Below are 19,376 nucleotides of genomic sequence, written 5' to 3'. Positions count from 1 at the left end.
AGGTATCATTTTTATCGGGAGACGTGGGGGAACGCTGGGTGGAAGGAAATTTGTGGCTCCTCTCAGATTCCAGAACTTTCTGCCACAGAAATGTGAGGAACATGTGTTTTTTTTAGCCACATTTTGAGGTTTGCAAAGGATTCTGGGTAACAGAACCTGGTCCGAGCCACACAAGTCACCCCATCTTGGATTCCCCTAGGTCTCTAGTTTTCAGAAATGCACAGGTTTGGTAGGTTTCCCTAGGTGGCGGCTGAGCTACAGGCCAAAATCTACAGGTAGGCACTTTGCAAAAAACACCTCTGTTTTCCTTCAAAAATTTGGCTGTGTCCACGTTGCGCTTTGGGGCGTTTCCTGTCGCGGGCGCTAGGCCTACCCACACAAGTGAGGTATCATTTTTATCGGGAGACGTGGGGGAACGCTGGGTGGAAGGAAATTTGTGGCTCCTCTCAGATTCCAGAACTTTCTGCCACAGAAATGTGAGGAACATGTGTTTTTTTAGTCAAATGTTGAGGTTTGCAAAGGATTCTGGGTAACAGAACCTGGTCCGAGCCACACAAGTCACCCCATCTTGGATTCCCCTAGGTCTCTAGTTTTCAGAAATGCACAGGTTTGGTAGGTTTCCCTAGGTGGCGGCTGAGCTACAGGCCAAAATCTACAGGTAGGCACTTTGCAAAAAACACCTCTGTTTTCCTTCAAAAATTTGGCTGTGTCCACGTTGCGCTTTGGGGCGTTTCCTGTTGCGGGCGCTAGTCCTACCCACACAAGTGAGGTATCATTGTTTTCGGGAGATGTGGGGGAACGCTGGGTGGAAGGAAATTTGTGGCTCCTCTCAGATTCCAGAACTTTCTGCCACAGAAATGTGAGGAACATGTGTTTTTTTAGCCAAATTTTGAGGTTTGCAAAGAATTCTGGGTAACAGAACCTGGTCCGAGCCACACAAGTCACCCCATCTTGGATTCCCCTAGGTCTCTAGTTTTCAGAAATGCACAGGTTTGGTAGGTTTCCCTAGGTGGCGGCTGAGCTACAGGCCAAAATCTACAGGTAGGCACTTTGCTAAAAACACCTCTGTTTTCCTTCAAAAATGTGGCTGTGTCCACGTTGCGCTTTGGGGCGTTTCCTGTCGCGGGCGCTAGGCCTACCCACACAAGTGAGGTATCATTTTTATCGGGAGACGTGGGGGAACGCTGGGTGGAAGGAAATTTGTGGCTCCCCTCAGATTCCAGAACTTTCTGCCACAGAAATGTGAGGAACATGTGTTTTTTTTAGCCAAATTTTGAGGTTTGCAAAGGATTCTGGGTAACAGAACCTGGTCCGAGCCACACAAGTCACCCCATCTTGGATTCCCCTAGGTCTCTAGTTTTCAGAAATGCACAGGTTTGGTAGGTTTCCCTAGGTGGCGGCTGAGCTAGAGGCCAAAATCTACAGGTAGTCACTTTGCTAAAAACAGGTCTGTTTTCTGTGATGTGTCCACGTTGTGTTTTGGGGCATATCCTGTCGCGGGCGCTAGGCCTATCCACACAAGTGAGGTATCATTTTTATCGGGAGACTTAGGGGAACATAGAATAGCAAAACAAGTGTTATTGCCCCTTGTCTTTCTGTACATTTTTCCCTTCCAAATGTAAGACAGTGTGTAAAAAAGACGTCTATTTGAGAAATGCCCTGTAATTCACATGCTAGTATGGGCACCCCGGAATTCAGAGATGTGCAAATAACCACTGCTTCTCAACACCTTATCTTGTGCCCATTTTGGAAATACAAAGGTTTTCTTGATAGCTATTTTTTACTCTTTATATTTCAGCAAATGAATTGCTGTATACCCGGCATAGAATGAAAACCCACTGCAGGGTGCAGGTCATTTATTGGCTCTGGGTACCTAGAGTTCTTGATGAACCTACGAGCCCTATATATCCCCGCAACCAGAAGAGTCCAGCAGACGTAACGGTATATTGCTTTCGAAAATCTGACATTGCAGGAAAAAGTTACAGAGTAAAACTTAGAGAAACATTTATGTTTTTTTCACCTCAATTTGAATATTTTTCTTTTTCAGTTGTTATTTTCTGTAGAAAACCCTTGTAGGATCTACACAAATTACCCCTTGCTGAATTCAGAATTTGTCTACTTTTCAGAAATGTTGCGGTTTCTGGGATCCAGCGTTGGTTTCATGCCCATTTCTGTCACTGACTGGAAGGAGGCTGAAAGCACAAAAAATCGTAAAAATGGGCTATGTCCCAGTAAAATGCCAAAATTGTGTTGAAAAATTGGGTTTTCTGATTCAAGTCTGCCTGTTCCTGAAAGCTGGGAAGCTGGTGATTTTATCACCGCAAACCCTTTGTTGATGCCCTTTTCAGGGAAAAAACCACAAGCCTTCTTCTGCAGCCCATTTTTCAAATTTTTGTTAAAAAAACGAAATTTTCACTGTTTTTTGGCTAATTTCTTGGCCTCCTTCTGGGGAACCCACAAAGTCTGGGTACCTCTAGAATCCCTAGGATGTTGGAAAAAAAGGACGCAAATTTGGCGTGGGTAGCTTACGTGAACAAAAAGTTATGAGGGCCTAAGCGCGAACTGCTCCAAATAGCCAAAAAAAGGCTCGGCACAGGAGGGGGAAAAGGCCTGGCAGCGAAGGGGTTAATGTGTGTTTTATTTAGTATGTTTTTATTTGATATGGGTAGCTTGTTGTAATTTTATGGAATGTAAAAATCCCTTTTTTGGGAACTATTTAATTAAATTGGGTTGTTTTACTGATTCCTTTATTTGAGATTCATCATTGGAGTGATTGAGTGGGCTATATTGTGTGAGGTGTATTTGAGATTAGTTATTGGAGTGTAAGGGTGTATTGATTGGTTATTATTTTGTTTGGGACTCCTTTTCTTCTTTCTGAGTCAAGGAGCCCTGTCCCCGTGGGGTGATACGGTTAGGAGGGCCCTCTATCAATTTCTTTTGGCACATTCTACAATACCAAAGAGCGTCTGGGTGCAAAAGGAGGGGACGGGATCATGCCTGTTGCACCACAATGCACTTCACATTATAAGGCCCCTGGTCCATCATCATTAAGAACTATGGAGAGGATACACGGTTATTGTGTTCTGCGGCAGGTACGTTTATGCACGTTCAGCATGTGAAACTAAACTCTGATCATGTGTTATGTTATATATTTACATGCTTACCTTTGCAGCAGGTTACTGCCCTGTGAGAATAATTCAACCTACACAGTTGAGATGGCAGAACTTTCGCTCCTCCAAATATTGTAAAGGCAAACACTTAGGTACAAGTAGCTTGTATTGGTATACACAGGAAGATACCAGAGGATAAAATGTATGGTATTGCCAGATCCAGAATAAATAGTCTGCAAATACTGGATCTAGTAATCCCATATCTGGACCTAACAGAGAAGCTGCAAGGGCTGTGGATAGCTACCGCATCTGCCCCTGCCCACACTCCTCATGCAGCATGGGGAACAGCAATTTCCCCAGCTCTCCTGTCTATTCCTGGCCCTTCCCTGCCCGCCACTGCCAATCACATCCCAGACCAAAACAAAACCAAATCACCCACTTAACACCTGCTTCAGACAGGTGGTAAATAGATACAACTGTGGGCTTGTTGTAGTTCCAGAAAGGGGGAAAACAGACTATAAACTAGTATTTCTAGGTGTGCGTGTTATTCCCTATTCAGAGGAGAATTAAGTCTTAAATCATGTATTTTTGTGTGGGGATCTTACTAGAATCTGTGTTCCAGTCCCTAGAGACTAGTAAACCAAGAATGTTGGTGCACGTATTTTACCTGAGTCGGTGATCTGCCCCCCGGGATCCCTGCACCAAAATATAGAAATCCCGGAATAACACAAAGTTTTAATCTCATGGTGGACAAGCAGTGAAGTAGTCCTCCTCAGTATCCCAAATTCTAATTTGCAACAGTAAATCCCTTAACCTGACTCAGCCGACAGTAGGAGCTACGCATAAAGCGGGTCTTTTGAGCTGACATTAGCTTCCTTGCAGATTGATTTGCTACGATTCCAAAGCCTATCTTCGGGTCATTGTCTTGCCACCCCTTTGCAGCGTCTAATCCAGCTGGCAGATCGTTAATATGGAGGGCAGATCACACGACCACCGGCGGCATGGAAGAAAGGAGCCTTAGCCAGCTGGTTCATTGTCCGGAATCACGGTTTGTTTCTGCTGTAAACAGTGGAATTATGTGCACGACTTCATCCTATGCTTTACATGTGTCCTGCTGACTATGGTGCACTTTTCTTAGCTCCAAATTACAACTGATCGCTCTCTCATTGAGCAGATAATTCTTATCTACATCATCAACAGTGTCTGTGGCACACAGAAAAAACTGTCAAGTGAGCTTGGTCAGGTGTTTTCGGGTTTATTCATGAGATTGTGTGGTTCTATCCCGCATGGCTTCTCTCGGGTAGTTGTTCTGATACAAACTGGCGTCCACACAGCAAAACTGCAAACAGTTTCCTGGTCCAATGTGACAGAAGGGTAATTCTTAAGATGAGCGAACTGTGCAAAAACAGAATAGGTTAAGATTGCAGTTCTCATATTCACGCTTTCTTGGAGCCAGTTAGCTTTTCATCCTTCCAAGCAACATACTAAATAGGTGGCATACTGCCCTCGTCCAATTCTAAAAAGAAACCCCAAAAAACAAAACAGGCAGTAACTGTTTCACAGGGGCCTGTCTAACACCACACCTGCGATGCCCTGCTAATATTTACAAAATCAGTGACATATCAGCAGTGACCGGCCACAAGAAGGCACTGTAATGCTACTGCTGCCCAACAGGAGGATAGAACAAGAATTGCCAAGGCCAGTTCACTCTCATTACTGCAGTGCTTTTGCCTTCGCCAATGCTTGCTCATACACCTACGGGTCGCCTTCTTGAATGGTGTTAAAGCCCATTCAGAGATAGCAGGGGGGGGGGGGGGGGGGGGGGGTTTAACAGGGCGTACCATTTGCAGCTATCGTTGAATGGTTTGTAAAGCTCATTTACTGATGCCTCAGAGAGATCCAGCACACTGCAAGCTGAAACGAGGGCCCAACGACAGTGCGTGGGAGCTGCCGGCCCTTGCAAAAACGAAAAAAGAAAACAAAACTCAAATAAAAGTGACAAAAAAATTAAACAGTTAAACAGCAGTCAGTTACCCACGAGTTCCAAGCACTGAAGGGGAATATTCTCTAAGCTGTTGTACACAATGTGTACAAGCACAAAGCGGTCACTCATGGTGAATGCAGCCGATGGCTGTAGTGGACTGACCCGCTGCCCTATGTGATATGCTGTAGTGAACGTAAACAACATGTGAAAGACACAACAGATCAATAGATGACGTGGGCTCCCTCAAGGCCCGATAATGTATATGTATGTATGTATGTATGTATGTATTGTTGAAATTTCTCGGGATAAACAAAATATCTTGCCTAAAACCGGACTTAAAATATATAGATATTTTCTTTTATGTGAGCTATCAAATGTAAAGAAAACATGAATTGTAAGAAACGGATAACCCGTGTACAAAAATTATACAGGAATGTGAAGGCATTTTTACTCTTCAAAAAATCATTTTACTTTCAACATTGGGAAGCAGGGAGAAAAATATTCACATCTCACAACATTTTCAGGAGCCCTGCAGCTTCCAAGGCCAGTAAGAGCAAGTAACTTACCCTGGGTAAAGCTCCTTCCTCTGGATACTCTATCTAGCTGCAGATTCCTCACCTTTATTTCTTTCCAGTGTGCAAGGCAACTTGTCCATTCCTAAAACCTAGGGGTTTAAGCCTTGTAGGGACTTTCCTAATCAAATGTCTGTGACAGATACCCATAAGGCGAGTCTCTTGTGTTTGGGAACAACCATAAAATCCAAGTCATGCAAGAACTGGCACTGATGCACCAGAAGGTGATCCAGAAACACAAAGCCAAGCTTTGCTGCTGGGGCCACTGAGACTTCGCATCCCACTGTGGAGCCTGCATGTGCCATCTGGCAAGGTCGTCAAGTGACCAGAATAGTATGTTTGGCAATTATGTATTTGATTGCATTTTTAGCAAGGCAACATAACTGCAGTGGTTACATAAGTCTAGACATATTTAAAAACTGCCAACTTATTAGAATGATTTTTTTCCACTGGGGGCGCAGCATTAAAAAGTTTACACCATACACCATATCCAGGATGTCTCCGATGAAAGAGAGCCTTAAAAAGGAGTCAGGTGTGGCTCCAACACGTTGAATGTGAAGCCCAATGAGGTCAGGAGGTTTGCTGCCATCTGGAAGTGATCTGTGACTAACTGCGGTGAGCCCATCTTCAGCAGCCACTCAAAAGAGGGAAAGACTATTACCAGCGACCTCCAAAGGGATGCTGCTTCAACCACCATCACCTATGACAAACACACACGGGGCACAGGTTAGGCCAAAGCAAACACAGCAAACAGAAAATGCTTGTGGCTCACCTTGAACCACAGGTAACGGGTAATACCTGTGGGCCTGAAGGACAGGACAAGGAAATAGGTGTCCTGTAGGTCCAATGCTGCCATCCAGTCTTCAGGATACAGGACAGATAGAACCTGGTCCAGGGTGAGCATCTTGAATTTGTCCTTCCACAGGAAAAAATTGAGAGGCTGAAGATACTAAATAGGATGACGACTGCTGCCCTTTTTCAGCACTAGGAAATACCAGGAGTAACACCTAATTCCGATCTCGGAGACTAGGGCTCTCTTTATGGCTCCTTTCTCAAACAAAAGCCTGGGCTTCCTGCAGCAATATGGTAAAATAGTCCTCTGAATGCTGCTCTGATAAGGGTGGAGGTTGCAGAGCTTCGGAAAGGAATGGCAGAGATTAGCCTGGCTAGACTATCTGCAGGACCCACCTGCCAGATGTTCTGGCTTGCCAACCTTGGAGAAAATGACAGATTCTGTCTGCTATGGAGTGGCCATTTGTCACTAAGGGCAATCTAAAGTGGCTTGGGAGGCTGCAGCCAGATAGTCTAAGGACTGGGAGGTTTTCTGGTCCTGCAAACCTGGAGGTTATCTACTGGATGACCGATCCCAGCCCCCAAATAGTCTGGGGTGCCTGCTCTTGAGGTGTTGGGTCTGACGCTGCCTGTTGGCGAAACCCCTATCAGTGCTTCATATGGGCCAAAATTGTTGATAATATTTCCTTTGGGTATTGAGAGACCGAGGCAGCAGGCAGTAGCGCTACATTCTTTGAAGTGCTTGAGGGTGGAAACGGTCTTCCTGCCAAAAAGGTGAAGCCCATCAAAAGGCAAATCAAGAGCAATGGTTGAATGCCAACAAAAAAGCTTTTGGATCTCATCCATGCGTAGTGCCAGAGCAACACACTAGTTCCTATCACTCTGCCTAAATTGTTGGTTCTGTCCAAGCCTGATCATATGACATATGTGGCCGCATCCTGATCATCTGAATGGTCTCTGTGGCAAGCTGCTGTGGAATGTTTCTGCGACTGCTGGCAATCTTATCCCATAATGCATGCAAGTACCTACCAGCAAACAACTGGTGCTCACTGACCAAAGGGTGAGGTTAGCTGATGACAACATCTACTTTCCATGTGCCTCAATTATTTCTGACTCTGTCTGAAGAGGCATCGGAAAACAATATGGATTAACCCTGTCAACAGATGCCTACACTACCACGCTTTCAGAAGTAGAATGCAGCCTCAGGAAAACTGGGTCGCCTGGGGTTAGTCTGTGGCATTGTGACACTTATCTGTTCACATATAGGTAGGAACAAGATTTAGCCCAAGTGCCCGTGAGGGTGCCTATTAGGCAGGAGTGGCCCATGGCGCTTTGAAGGGGCAGGGCATTAATTAAAACAAAATATATACATTTACCTTAACTCGCCGTCGACACCACCATGCGGCTCCTCTGCTGCAGGTACAGGCTCCCATGAAAGCAGCATTCGGATTGGCCAGAGCGCCCAGCCAGGGCGCTCCGAGGCAGAGTGGAAGTCTCTGCCTGCTCTCTCCAACCTGGCAACACAGTGGCGGGTTGGAGAGGGCCCAGTGCGCATTTGTGTTTTTGCTGTGCACTCTCCCTCCGTCCCAGTCATAGCCCTTGGCCCTGCCTCTATGACTATAAAACAATAATAAACAGAGTTTATTATTGTTTTATAGTAAAAGGTTTACAGCTACTGCTGGCGGGGGGGGTGATGCTCCTCCACCCTAGCGGAGGTGCCGTGCCTGCTATTAGTGTGTTATTTAATGGCAGAAAAGGTGTGAATGAGGTCTGTCCAGGTTGTAAAATGTCTGTGAGGACGTTAGTTTGCACTTCAACAAATGCTAATTGCAAATCTGGAACTTCAGCTGCTCGCCTGATGAATGAGGCTGACCCTTCTGTGAAAGGCCAGGGGGAGAACCAAGTTATGTATCTGGGGAAGTGTCCAGTCCACTGCCCTCTTGAAGGTGCAGATAAAAATTGTTCTCATCATATTGTGGTTAAAATTGATCCCCACCTGTTGGACCTGGCCCTTGCGGCAGGTTCATCCCCTGAGTTTTTGCCTCCTCCTCCTATTTTTTCTGACCCCTCACTGTTGGCTCTAGGACTCTGAGCACTTTATCAGTGCTGAGCAGTGATAAAGTGCAGGTGCTCTCCCTTCTAAAGTTGGTATGATTGGCTTATACCTATTTGGCATATTTAATTTACCTGTAAGTCCTTTGTACAGTGGTATCTCTATACCCAGGGCCTGTAAATTAAATGCTACTAGTGGGCCTGCAGCTCTGCTTGAGCCACCCACCAAAGTAGCCTTCCAAACCTGTCTCAGACCTGCTAGCGAAGGGCTTGTGTGCACAGTTTTCTGTCACAGGGACCTGGCTTCTAAATTTATTTGCCAGGCCCAGAACTCCCCTTTTACTACATGTAAGTCACCCCAAGGTATACTTTTCAGACAGCCTGTACACAGGGAGGGTGGAGGTGTCACAGAGGTGCATCTATGTACTGAATAGTCTTCCTGGGCTGAGAGAAGGGAGAGGCGGGATACACCTGCATTTGTAAAGGCTGTGCCCTGGCCTCACAAAATAGGGTTGTTTACACCCAACTGCTGTTTGGAGCCTGTGCTAGAGGAGAGAGGGGGCACTCCCAGGACCAGTTGTAACTGGTTGGAACCTCCTCTCCCCTTCTTTGTAAACACACTGTAAAACTGAGTATAAGTACAGGGGAATTTTCCCCACAGTTGGGACACACTTTGGAACTTACTTGAAACTGGAAAAATAATGCTGGAGGGACTCACCAGGAACTGCCATGGACTGCTGCTGCTGTGCTGACCTGTGACCTACTGGGTCACTAGGAGAGACTACTATCTGCCTGCATCCCCCTTCGCTGGCCTACTGCTGGGCCCTGCCACCTCTGCTCCCTTTTCTTTGACTGTTGTCCCCCAGGGGCAGGCTGCCATGGCCCCTGACCCCTGCAACTGCCTAAAATACGAGGAGTGCTTGACCTCGTCATCTAGTGCCTGGAGGGCTCTTGGCTGTGGATGTAATGAGCGCCTAGAGAACACTCTATTTGTTTTGCCCCAGGCGCCCTGTGAGCACTTACCTTTGTCCTCCGTTGCGCTTTTGAAGCGCTTTGCCACTGCCTGAGATCACCACCGCAGCTCGGGCTGGCTGTCCATGTGAAGTGCGAGGGTAGCGCGCTGCCTTATGCCCCCAAGGCACGAAGGAAAGGAAATCGGAGCAAGCGTGCTCCTATTGGTGCCCCCAGGGCGAGGTTTGCTCTGAGGAGTACCCCCCCCCCCCCGGCACAAAAAGGCCCTAACTTAGGGACGATCACTGTCACGGCCCGGCCGAGTTCCTTGCTTTGGCTGGAGATGATCGGGCGGACAAGGAAGCCTCCTCAGAGGCTCCCCACCTCCCGGAGCCCCTGATTGTGTGGTGCACGAGTGGGGGTGGGGGAGGAAGCTTCATCGGAGGCTCCCGCTGTCCCTGGGAGCCCTTGTTGATGTGCAGGATGGGTGTGGGGAAGGAAGCCTCATCGGAAGTTCCCGCCAGCCCTACCGAAGCCCTGAATTATACTTTGGGAGACCCGGGGCAGAAGCCTCGCCGGAGGCCGCCCGTGCCATCGGTTCCCCGTGGTGGCCTCCAAGTGTTGCTGGCTTTGCCCTCCCACCCACCCCCCCTTCTGGAGGGCCAGTTGAGGCCCAGGGAGCAGAGATCGAGGGCTCCAGGAGCGGCCCGTTATAAAAACCTGGAGGGGGTGGTATTTGTTTATAATCTGTTACATATATGTTTGCTAATGTTCCTTTTATGGACATTCTAGGCTGATGTATTCTTATGACTTGCCATATGTTTTTAAAATGTTCCTGATATGGGCATTTATGATATTTCTATGACAAGTGCATTTATCTTGTAATGTAACTCCTGACTACTGCTTATGTTGCAGAACAATAAGTAACCTGTGTGTTATGTGTGACTACTGCTGGTTCTGCAGAGTAACTAAAATGTAACGTTCTGACAACTGCTTGGGTAGCAGGATATTACTGACATGTTGTGTTTGGTCTATGTAGGAAATTGGCTCTGTATATACTATCTCAAAGTAAGAGACAGTGTGCGCAGAGTCCAAGGGTTCCCCTTAGAGGTTGATAATGGAAAAATTAGATCATTCTAATGCTCTATTTTGTGGTAGTGTGGTCGAGCAGTAGGCTTATCAGAGGGTAGTATTAAGCATTTATTGTACACCCACAGACAATAAATGAGGACTACACACTCAAAGACTTAACTCCAGGCCAATAGTTTTTATATAGAAAATATATTTTCTGAATTTATTTTTGAACCACAAGATTCAAGATTTGAAGTAAACACATAAAATACAAGGTACTCCACACAGGTAAGTAAGGAACTTTGAATTAAAGCAGTAGTACACACAGTATAGGTTAAAATGGCAATAAGCTATTTTAAAAGTGGACAGTGCAAAAATCAACAGTTCCTGTGGGAGGTAAGTATTGTTAGGTTCCTCAGGTAAGTAAAGCACTTACACAGTCATTCTCCTGGGCATTGGCAGCCCACCACTGGGGGTTCAAGACAACCCCAAAGTCACTGCACCAGCAACACAGGGCCGGTCAAGTGCAGATGTCAAAGGAGGGCCAAAACACGTAGGCGCCTATGGAGAACAGGGGTGCTCTGGTTCAGGTCTGCTGGCAGTTAAGTACCTGCGTCCTCGGGGTTTTGTAGAGCACTGGGGGGAGGGGAGGACACAAACAGGCACACAAAACACACCCTCAACGGCACAGGGGAGGCTGGGTGCAGTGTGCAAAGTTGGCGTTGGGTTTGCTGTAGAAAGCAATGGAGGGAACCGGGGGTCACTTAGGCGATGCAGGCAGGGCACAGGGGGGCTTCTTGGGCCAGCCACCGACTGGGCTAGGAAGAGGGCCGCCTGCTGGTTACTTCTGCACTGGAGGTTGGTTCCTCACGGCCCTGGGGGCTGCGGGTGCAGTGCTTGGTCCAGGCATCGGGTTCCTTGTTACCAGGCAGTCGCGGTCAGGGGGAGCCTCTGGATCCTCTCTGCAGGTGTCGCTGTGGGGATGAAAGGGGGTCGTCTCAGGTTACTCACGTAGTCGCAGTCGCCTGGGAGTCCTCTCTGCAGTGTTGGTTCTCTGGAGCTCGAGCCGGGGGGGCCGGGTGCAGAGTATGAAGTCTCACGCTTCCGGCAGGTAGAGCGAGTTCTTTAAAAGTTGCTTCTTTGTTGCAAAGAAGTTGCTGTTGGTGAACAGTGCCGCTGTTCTCTGGAGTTTCTTGGTCCTTCGGTTTCAGGGCAGTCCTCTGACTCCTCAGAGGTCGCTGGCCCCTGTCGGATGCGTCGCTGTGCAGGTTCTTTGAGTCCAGAGACAGGCTGGTAGGGCTGGGGCCAAGTCAGTTGTTGTCTCCTTCGTCTCTGCAGGGCTTTCAGGTCAGCAGTCCCTCTTCTTGTTGTAGGTTGCAGGAATCTGATTTACTGTGTTCTGGGTCACATTTAAATACTACATTTAGGGGGGTGTTTAGGTCAGGAGGGCAGTAGCCAATGGCTACTGTCCTTGAGGGTGGCTACAACCTCTTTGCGCCTTCTCCCTGTGGGGAGGGGGGCACATCCCTAATCCTATTGGGGGAATCCTCCAAACTCAAGATGGAGGATTTCTAAAGGCAGGGGTCACCTCAGCTCAGGACACCTTAGGGGGCTGTCCTGAGTGGTGGGTGACGACTCCTTGTTTTTCTCATTATCCCCTCCTGCCTTGACGCCAAAAGTGGGGGCAGTGGCCGGAGGGGCGGGCATCTCCACTAGCTGGGATGCCCTGGGGTGCTGTAGCAAAAGGCATGAGCCTTCTAGGCTCATCGACAGGTGTTACAGTTCCTGCAGGGGGAGGTGAGAAGCAACTCCACCCAGTACAGGCTTTGTTCCTGGCCACAGAGTGACAAAGGTGCTCTCCCCAGGTGGCCAGAAACTCGTCTGGTTATGGCAGGCTGGCAGAAACTGGTCAGCCAAGCACTAGGAGTTGGACTAGTATTCAGGGGGCATCTCTAAGATGCCCTCTGGGTGCATTTTACAATAAATACCACACTGGTATCAGTGTGGATTTATTGTGCTGAGAAGTTTGATACTAAACCTCCCAGTTTTCAGTGTAGCCATTATAGAACTGTAGAGTTTGTGTTTGACAAACTCCCAGACCATATACTCTTTATGGCTACCCTGCACTTACAATGTTTTAGGTTTTGCTTAGACACTGTAGGGGCATAGTGTTCATGCACCTATGCCCTCACCTGTGGTATAGTGCACCCTGCCTAAGGGCTGTAAGGCCTGCTAGAGGGATGACTTACCTATGCCACAGGCAGTGTGAGGTGGGCATGGCACTCTGAGGGGAATGCCATGTCGACTTAGTCATTTTCTCCCCACCAGCACACACAAGCTGTGAGGCAGTGTGCATGTGCTGAGTGAAGGGTCCCCAGGGTGGCATAAGACATGCTGCAGCCCTTATAGACCTTCCCTGGCAACAAGGCCCTTGGTACCAAGGGTACCATTTACAAGGGACTTATCTGTGTGCCAGGGCTGTGCCAATTGTTGGAACAAAGGAAAAGTTCAGGGAAAGAAGACTGGTGCTGGGGCCTGGTTAGCAGGGTCCCAAGCACACTTTCAATCATAACTGGCATCAACAAAAGGCAAAAAGTTAGAGGGTAACCATGCCAAGGAAGGCATTTCCTTACAGTCTAATAATTGCTTTGTACAATACAGTATATTTTCATATAACTTGGTGCTGTGTTTCCTTTGTGGTGGGGATAGTGTGTCACATGTGTTGTGTGTGTTGTGCAAACGCTTTACACATTACCTCTGGGATAGGCCTGACTGTTCGTGCCAAGCTACCAAGGGGGTGAGCGGGGATAATCTTGGACGTGTAACTCCCTCGCTCTGACTAGAGTGGGTGGATTCTGCCTGGCTACCCTAGCCAACCAGAAACTCCATTTCTAACACCACCATCCCCTAAAGCCGACTGACTCTGGTAAGAGTCTGACTGGTAAAGATGAATGAGCACTGGAGGGCAGATCCTAGTCAAAGATACTGCCTTATTGGAGTGCAATGGGGCCAGGCGAGTTGGAACTATACCGGGATGCAATTTCATCTGAGGTTGAAACTGAACAAATTCGGAGTCAGGAATGGGCTTAGCGTTCTCTTATCCTCTTATGGCGTTAGCACTGTAGGAATTAGCATGAATCGTGCTGGCAGTGCTGTAAGTACAGTGGGCTCCAAAGTCTGAGCTGAACCTGAGACTGGTTAAGAAGGCACAGACGGTACTAAGGTGGACCTTCTGGCAGTAACCTGACTGGATGCCTCCATGGATCAGTGGGGCCTGAACGCGTGCCAGTGGGCGCTGAAGATTAGAAGCATGGCCTCCTTAAACACCTCAATCAGTTATGGCAGTGCTGAGAGCACTGAAAATTCAGGGTGCATTGGAATCCGCTGCAGAATCGATTCCTTGGTGAGGGAGCAGGACTGAGGTGCACCTTGAAGCCCTCATGACTTCTCAGAGGGAGAGAGATGAGCCTGCTTGGAATTCTTGTGCTTCTTTACGGACTTGCACTTATCTGAAAACAAGGAACTTGAAGACGACCTGTAACAGGAAAGGCAACAAGGGCAGGAACAGGTCTGCGTTTTTTACTTCGAGGGGGGTACAACTTGCCTTTGTGTTCCTGGATTGACTTTAAGTGAATTAGGGCATATTTCTTGCACCCTAACATAAGAGACACACTTTGTGGGAATATGTCACATCTGCTTGCGACAGTCTCCATATAGTTTTAGGAGAGGGTCTGTTCCCTTGCACAATTGAAATAAATAAAGGCGAGGAACCTGTGGTTAGAAGTATCCATGAGAGATTGAGTACTAATAAACATGTTAATAGCAATGTTTCAGCTAAGTGGGCCTTTTCTATATATGTATAAAAACCTTGCCTGGATATTTGTCTCAAAAGGATGTTTTGCTGATCCCAAAGCACCACTCTGTCATGAATTCTCTGGCCTTTTACACTGGCTACCCCTCGAAAATAGGATTCAATTTAAAGCTCTCTGCATGGCCCATCGAGTGTATCATAAAAAGGGCCCTCTGCTGTTATATCACTTGATACAACCTATACATCTACGAGGATCTTTAAATCCACAACTTTATTTTGTATGGTGACCCCTAAACCCCAGAAGGATACAAGTGGTGGTTGCTCCTTTCCCTATTTTGTTCCTAAACTATGGAATTCTTTGCCTATTAGGATATGCAAGACAGAAGATGAACTCAGTTTCAGTACGTTGTTGAAAACCTGGCTATTTGTCTAAATGAATTGGGGCCTGTACTGTTGTTTCAGTGCCGAGAGGTCTGCTGGGAGGCTATGCGCTTTATAAGTGCCTAGGATAGAATAGGGTAGTGCAAATAATTCATTTTTATATGGCACTGAATTTTCACATGAGCACAAAGCAGATCAACAACTGTACTATTGTGGTTTTAAAGAAGGGGAATGTATATATGGCAATAGCTTCTTATTGTATTACAAAATAAATAGATAAAGTTAACTTCTGAGTGGGACTAGGGTATATCAGCCCAGGTTTCTTTAAATGTCAATTTGAATTGGGCAATAAATCATCCTGGAACAAGCCAAACAATCCTTTTACAATGACAATCCTATGTTGTGCTATTAAAATGTTTTGTCAAACATTAACAAGACACAATAAGGGTTACCATATGGACACTATCAAGGCAACCGCCCCTTCTATACAAAGCAAATGCGCGTGTACACACACACTCTGCAAGGTAAGCATCTTCTTATTAATTCTAGAACATTTCTGAAGCATAAGAAGGAAATAATTACTGTGATTTTGTTTTGCAGTTTTGTATAGCGCGAACTGAGCCCAGGGGCATTTGAGAACTTTACATGAGCACCAGTTACATTACATAAAGTCAGATTCATTTTTTAAAGCATAGGAAGATTAATTGATTTGGCCAGAATTACAGGATGTTGCGCCAACCTGGGGCATGAACCAGGTTCCCCAGTTCCAAAGTCCGCAGCTGTGGCAGTTTTCGTTTCCAGCAGTGGGGCCCTTTCTCACAGAAGCTATGCATGCACTCAGATTCTTGTGGAGCAGATCTTACTCTTTTCCACTAGTTTACTCATCTCAAGCCTTTCAAACTTCCATGGACTTTCATAACTACATTGAAACCTCTCTTTATCTACTCATTCAATAAAACTGACACGTCACCCTTTCCCACTAATGACTCACATGTTACATCTGTTATTTTTAGTACTATTAATATACATGTCATAAAACTGGAATAAATGCATGAGATCTCAAGAGCACAACAAAGAACGCGCAGACTAATAATTTACCAAACTACCTCTAGTCTTGGAGTAAGGAGTAGCATGCCACTTGCCACAAATCCCTTCAACGCGTTGTTAGGGTTAGTAAGCGCAATAAACAATTACAATATAGCATGGCAAGGCAATGGGTGAAGGCTAATATTTAACAGGCCCATTTTATTTATATATATATATATATATATATATATATCGGATCTGAGATACTGTGGTACCCTTGACAAGTACAGGGAAAAAACACGTACCCAATTCAATAATTAGTTTCTTTCCAAATAAGATGTAAGAGCAATAGTCTCAGAAAACAGGAAGGAATGGTTATGATCCAATACATAAATGAGCCTTTAGAAAATGTCTAAAGGAATAAAAGATTAAATTGAAATTAGCTAGGGCGATTGAACTACTGCAACAAACAGAAAAATCCTTAAATTAACCTAGGGAGTTCTGTGGAATTGTGAATAAAGTCTCATCCCTCTTGTCTGGATCAGCTATCTTGGTTCACTCTAAAGATCAGGTAGAGGTAAACACTGTAGTTAGCGACTTACTGGCAAATAATCTCTACACCTACAGTGCATCTAGGAGAATTTGATATTTCAGAGTTGCCTCTAATGAGTGGCAAGAGGCTGAAAGACATCATATATACTGTATGATTTGGCTCTCCAGGCAACCCATGTCCAGCACCGATATACAGGGTCTGTTCTTGGCCATTGAAGAGAATTTACTGACAGTGATCAATACACCCTTAAAGCTCGGATCAGCCCCAGATCAATTTTTTAAAAAAGGTGGTAAAACTGCTGATAAAAAAGCAAGGAATAGACACTGAACATCCTAAACACTTTAGACCCATCGCCCTACGGCCTTTGATGTCTAAGGGGAAGAAAAGCATCTTGCAACTTGTTTGGCAAACTTTCCTCAAAAGAGGAGGATTCTAGAAATGCATCAACCAGGTTTCTGCCCTAAACAGGGCAAAGAAGTATTGTTAATGGCAGATCTTGATCAAGTAGGAACTTGGCAAGAAAATGGGCTTTGCAAATAGATCTTTTGTGTAGATCTCTCTGTAGTTTTTGATACAGTTAACCATGCAATGCTGTTACATCGGCTTAAGCCAGCTGGATTTAAGAGCCAGGTCAGACAACTCACAGTATTGGATCAGACCACTGAAATCTGTACCACAACACTAACTACGTTTAAGGAGGCCCCTAGTGTTTTATAATTTGGCTAAAACATCTGAGCATGAGAGCCGAGATGAACAGCTGTATGGCATCACCCAATAAACACCCAGTATTTCTGTTGCTTGGCTCAATACCCATTTAGTTAGCATTTACCTCGCTAACTCATGACAAGCCCGCATAAAACATTCAAGGTCACCACATTATTGCATCACTACCAGTTTTCACGTAGTTGATTAGTTAACTCGTGTATGTCACAAATTCTGGGTTTGCTCGCCATAATTAAGGGCAAAACATTTCTGTTAAAAGAGAAATATTAAAGGAGAAATAATGGACAACAATTTTCAGTGTCAAACAGTGGTCCACCCACGGAGTATTTGTCATATGGTCCTGTAGCATAGTGTAATAGGAAATAGGAAATACGACAGTCCCTTTTGCTACTTCTGTGATACGATACCCCAAGGCTGCATTTGCATATAACAAGATCCTTCCGTTTAAAGGACATCATTTTTATCCAATTTTAAGACTCAACATCTGCAAGCGTGTTACAGGTTTGTTACTAACAATACAGTTCAAGATACAAATGCTAAAAAAATCAACTATTATTGCAACTAAACTTTTAAATATCATTATAACAATTACTGATTTTATAGAACAAATGAAAACCTAGACTGTTTGACATTTTGCCTGTAAGATTCTTTTAATTTCCTGTACACAAATGGGTGGTGATACAATATTTAATTAAAGGCAGCATTTCAAAGTGGCTACTTAGTTCGATGTAGTAAACCAGCCAATCAGAGGGAAGCAACGTCATTCTGTATCGAAGATCAATCAAACACCAACAATCCTCCTGATCCTGTAATAACACTAAAACGGCTTCACCCAAAGGGAGGTGAATACCACAACAACAAACTGTAAGAAATAACAATAATAATAACTATCAAAGGGATCAGCTTGAACATCCCTGCAGTAAATGTCCAGAAAAGGATTTTTAGCACTATTCCCAATGCACAAACTTAACATCAGTTTCTAAAGAGTATGAGGTAATTGTGTAAACGGAGTTTGAAAAAAACAAACACCCCTGTATTGTCTACGGGTGCAGGGGAGAGGAGTCACTTCACCTGGACAAGTAGTTCAGTCTCACAAATGCTGAGCCAATAAAAGAGGTGGGTTGCCAGGTTGGAACTGTGAGTGTCTGGTATACTTTGCTGCATTTTGCCCCCTACTCCCCACAACCCATAACCTGCCTTGGGTGCTATGCATCCCCCTAGTTCGAGGGTGGAAAACTACTGCTCAGCTGGAGCCCATGTTTGGATAACTAGGCTCCTCCTCACACTTACTGTCCACTCCATGGAGCAGGGAGAAGTGTCCAGTGTCATGGCTGTGAACCTAGCAGCAGTCCACGCTGTAGGGTTTTAGTCAGTGGTTGAAACTGAATTAAAGAAGTGTATGTACTATTGCCCAGAGTGCATGAGTGGTAATGTGAAATGCCATTTCTAGGGTGACCAGACGTCCTGGATTTTCCCGGACAGTCCCAGTTTTTTGGTGTATGTCCCGGCGTCCCGTCTTGAGAGAGGGTTGAGTGAGTACGCACATTTATCTCTGAAGGCTCACATTTACACCTGACACCATGGACAGAGAGTTAGTTAAAAGACTCAGGCAGAACAGCAGAATTTAGTGGGGGGTGAATCAACCCCTGCACAGCCCATCACCTGAGGCCAGAATCACAAAGCTCCTCTTGCAACACTCCCCGCAGCATGGACGTAAAAGTCTTTCATTTTCACGCTATAAAGGTGTGTGTTTCTGTAGCGTGAAAACTAAAGACTTCCTTGGTCATGCTTGTGGTGTGTTCCATACGGCTGCCCTGTATATATGTGTATATATACCTATATAGGGAAATGTTGCCACTGGTTAGTGTAGTGTCAACGTTTAGTCCTGTTTCTATATCGGTGGCTCTCCCAGTTTTTTGCTCTGAAAATCTGGTCACCCTAGCCAATACTCTTCCGTGTTAGAAGTACTGAATCCACACTGTGAAGTGCAGGAACTCTCCCTTTAACATCCAAGAAGTGCAGGTACTCAGTACCGGTGAGTACCTGCCCATTTAAAGCATTGGTCTTAATGTTCACCTTGTGACACGATATCTCTTCAGCCCTATGGAGAAAGTCCCCGATATGACAGGCAGGGTTGAAGGACAGCACCACTGAATATCATGTTTCTGCCGGCTTTGAGTATAAGTTTATCCCCCAAACAACGCCCCAAAAACTGTAATGTGCTACGTAGGTAGCATTCAACGCTCACTGTCAAATATTTTAACAGACTATTTAATATGCGGTGTGGGGCTCCAAACAATGCCTTCAGTTTTTTTTCCAAGAAGGAGATACGGTCTCAAAGTGTAAAGGC

General features: G+C 45.7%; 1 protein-coding gene across 1 annotated transcript in view; it reads right to left on the bottom strand.

The window, feature by feature from the left end:
- SPIDR (scaffold protein involved in DNA repair) overlaps positions 1-19,376 on the bottom strand; it is a 1,761,208-nt gene that overhangs the window by 1,032,443 nt on the left and 709,389 nt on the right. The window lies entirely within an intron of this gene.

Source organism: Pleurodeles waltl, chromosome 2_2 (assembly GCF_031143425.1).
Source record: "Pleurodeles waltl isolate 20211129_DDA chromosome 2_2, aPleWal1.hap1.20221129, whole genome shotgun sequence".
In the NCBI taxonomy this organism is placed as follows: Eukaryota; Metazoa; Chordata; class Amphibia; order Caudata; family Salamandridae; genus Pleurodeles; species Pleurodeles waltl.
The sequence above is the reverse complement of the archived record's forward strand: the minus strand, read 5'-3'. Positions and strand labels throughout refer to the sequence as shown.